Source organism: Ixodes scapularis, unplaced genomic scaffold, assembly GCF_016920785.2.
Source record: "Ixodes scapularis isolate PalLabHiFi unplaced genomic scaffold, ASM1692078v2 PGA_scaffold1__304_contigs__length_218370807, whole genome shotgun sequence".
In the NCBI taxonomy this organism is placed as follows: Eukaryota; Metazoa; Arthropoda; class Arachnida; order Ixodida; family Ixodidae; genus Ixodes; species Ixodes scapularis.
The window spans coordinates 81,981,263-81,985,001 of record NW_024609846.1 but is presented as its reverse complement, the minus strand read 5'-3'; positions in this window follow the sequence as shown (position 1 = coordinate 81,985,001).

Sequence of the window (3,739 nt, the reverse complement as noted above, 5' to 3'; positions counted from 1 at the left end):
ACAGATGTTGATCCGTCAGATGAGCAATTTTAAGTGCATAAAAAGTTTGGTTGAGCTTTCGATTGTGTAGAGGCGAGCGAGAACAAGTTAGCCGAAGGTAGTCTTTTAGTAAATCGATTAATAAATATAGCAATCTAAAAAGTTGTTCTTTGTAGTGGAAACAATGAAAGTCCTTCTAAGTAAAAAGCTGCAAAAATGTTGTGTTAAAAAAAAAAAAAAGGTAATTTGAAATTTTTTTTATACTTATTTTTTTTACCGAATTCTGGGTTTTGCACGCCCGGGGGGGGGGGGGGGGGGAGGGGGGGTACAAAATAATGATGCACACTTACATAAACAAGCTACCAATTGAACAACTGGCACAGGTCGCGCGCTTTCAGCGCATTTTTGAAATCATTCGTATTTACTAGAATAACGAGTCATCATGCGGCTTGTTCCATAGAGCGGTTGACAGTTGAAATGGTGAGTACTCGTAAAGGTTCGTTCGTGGTGTGGTTAAATGAAGTTCGCAACACTTATCAGTTCGCGGTGATATGGGATGCGCAGGTTTACAATATGTTTGCTTCGTCAACTCTGGGAAGTGATAATACAATCTGCGTAACATTATTTGGCCCGCACGAGCTCTTCGGTGCTTCATACGGGGAATGTTAAGTCTTTCCTTCATTACTGTGACGCTTCGTTCCCGTTTAAAGTCTTGGAGTACAAAAATGCGCAGCTTTGCTTTGTCCAGACTCAAGCAAATATATTAAAAGAAGCGCTTTTCTATTTCAGTAAAAATAGTTAACTCGTCTTCATTTTGCCTCCAGGATCACGAATATCAACATTATTTTTCAATTTGGTTCACACGGAGGCTGGAGAAAATCATTTTTAAAGTACCGCTGAAGCCCCTCCTTCCCGGAGCGTTACGTCAAAAGAGTTTTCTGAATCTCCGTCTCGTGCATCTTCAACGCCTATCGAAGCTAAGCACGCGCACTGTTGCTATTTTCAAAAGAAAAAAAAAGGTAAAAAACAAACAAAAACGTCACGACTGGTGTTAATGCGGGCAAATAAATATACCTGGCCAGGTTGCGATTGCACGCGCACCCCACACGAGCGACACGCGCTTGGAAGCCGAAATATCATTTTTTGGTGTAACGACTGGTCGCAGGTTTCTTGTGTTTTCTCGCGCTTAGGTACATGATCGGGGAAAATGAACCTAATATTCAGATTCACGAGTTAAAAATTCTCTAGAATTCACCCCTAACTCGTTTCTTTTCTTTATTTGCGAGAACTTCTTTACCTTCTTTTTTTTTTAATTCAGTCTGACGGGGGTTTCACACTGATGATGCAAATTCAAGCTGTGTTTTTACAATAGAGTTAAAGGCAATGAGCTTTGGTTCCTGCACAACGAACTTCAAATGGCGTAGCTAACGACCCGCTTGTTTTCATAACTGTGCTCGTTATGTGAATTGCCCAGCGGTTAGCTGTCAATTACGCACCAAGGTAACTGTAATTATCAGACATCATAGACGTTGCCTCTCAAAAGTAACTAACTATACCTTACTCGTTACTCGCTTAAAAAATAGCTAAATACGTTACTCGTTACTGATTCTCAAAAGGACGCGTTACTTCACATCAAAAGTAGCGAGTTACTTTTCTTTTTCTTTTTTTCATTGTTGCAATGAGTTTAGAACGGCGCCGATTGTCGATTCAATTGCGGCATGGTCACTGGGACGCGTCTTCGACTGCATTGGAAGTGGCTTTGAAACTGGTCCTGAAGTGGCAACGATTGGCGTCACTAAAGTCAGAGGGTCACACTGTCGGATGTCGCGATGCTGGCGGTTGGGTGTAAACGTTCTCGAAGAAATCACGAGAGCGCGCGAGTGTCGCTGTCGCCGCAGCGTCTCACTTCCTCACTGCTGAAGCTTCCGTGGACTGTCGAGCTGGAGAGCGACATACAGCAAAACAGGCGTCTGCCATATCCACCACCGGTGCTCTGAGACCACCAGGGTCAAAGCCGGCGACACCATGGCACTTCTGTGGCGTCATCGGACGTAAATCGAGGAACAACTTTTAGGGACTGGGTAAATGCACCGGTCGGGGACACGTGCCAGGGACTTGTGCTTAACGAGAAGGTCAAGCATTATATACTGCCCCAGTGGTACCGCTGGGGCACTGGGGGTACGTGCGTTGCGTGATTGTGATAAATGAACGGTGCGCTTTTTTTCTAGACGGCCTCAAGCAAGCTTGCAACATGCTTTCAAGCAACGCCAGGGTGTTCCAGGAGTGGGCGAACGGGATCAGCAAAAACAAGTGAGCATCTAACCTCTGATTCGTGAGAAAGAGACAGTGCGTCAGAAATATAGGCCCAAGAGGAGGAAAAAAATAACGACTCAACGCGGCGCACGGCCTCGAACTTAAAACACCAAGTCCCTCGTGAGCCAGCTGCCATATATATATATATACAAGCAACGGCAACCAGCATAGCTGGCGAAGTACATTTTGAGGGACCCTGCAGTTCGTCCCAAAGACTCATTCACACGGCAGTGCTTCACTACGTGGGGGGGGGGGGGGGGGGGGGGGGGGGGGTTCTTGCGACTAGCTACGACTGCGGGTTACCACGGTAATCAAGTTGAGCAACGCATGATAACTAAAGTACAGTGAGAGCGCAGGCGAGCTGGTGTGCATTTACCATCTTGAAGAAGTACCCGAGTCTGGGGTGAGAAACCTAGAAACATCAACCGTGGAAGAGAAAAAAATAAGGTGATAGGAAGACAAAGTTGAAAAGGGTTTCTCCTGTCACCCCTTTTCCTTCTGTGACCCTTTTCTTTCTCTTCCGTGGTTGATGTGTCTAGGTTTCTCGCCCCAGTCTTGGGTAATTCATCAAGTGTGATAACTCTCAGTTTAAGACAACATCCAGACAATTACCTTATTATCCTTTTCAACCTCACTCATTGCGTTCAGCCTAGAGTATTCAGCATTAAAAAAAAATAATCTAGCCATTCAGATACTTGGCCAATCTCCTCTTTGGACAATGACCCGAAAGCTTTCGGAAATAGCCACCTCGGCGACCCCGAGGCAAAGCGCCGACCTACGGATCCCCATGTGACGGGTTCGAATCCCGGCCGAGGTGCCCGCAATCTGAGGGAGGCTTATTGCGGAGAAGGCGCCGTCGAGCTTCCGGTTGCACGTCAAGAGATCACCAGATGGTCGAAACTAATGCCCAGTCCTATGCTGGGGTGTGCCAGGGGCTCTTCGTTGGTTTGGCACGTACAATGTCAAAATTTCGCTTTGGAAAGCTTTCGGAAACAACTTCTGTGAGCACTTGTAACCGTACCTCGACGTACGGCCCCCCTAACGTAGTAAAATTCACTCAAACGGAACTTTGTGAATACGCTTTTAAGTTCAACGAAAATGAGTACGTCCTTTTAGAAGTAACGATCGAGAACCAGCACGCCGGACGAGGCAAAGTGTACGAGAAGGACGTGGTGGTTCGAGGTGATTCTGCAGTCTGCATCGCTTTCTTCCGAAACCTTGCAGGTCACACCGATTGGCACCAGAATTCTAACGACGACTGGTACATTCTAAAAATACGTTCCATGCGCCCTCTTTCAATCGGAGCACACGGTGGGACAATCGCTGTCATCTACGGAGCGCGTCAGCAAATAACAACGCTTTAAAAATAGTTCCTCAAACGCGCGATTAGCGCTACGACAATGAGCCAGTGAGACGCCATGGGCTCACTCTCACCTGCGCTGACTGA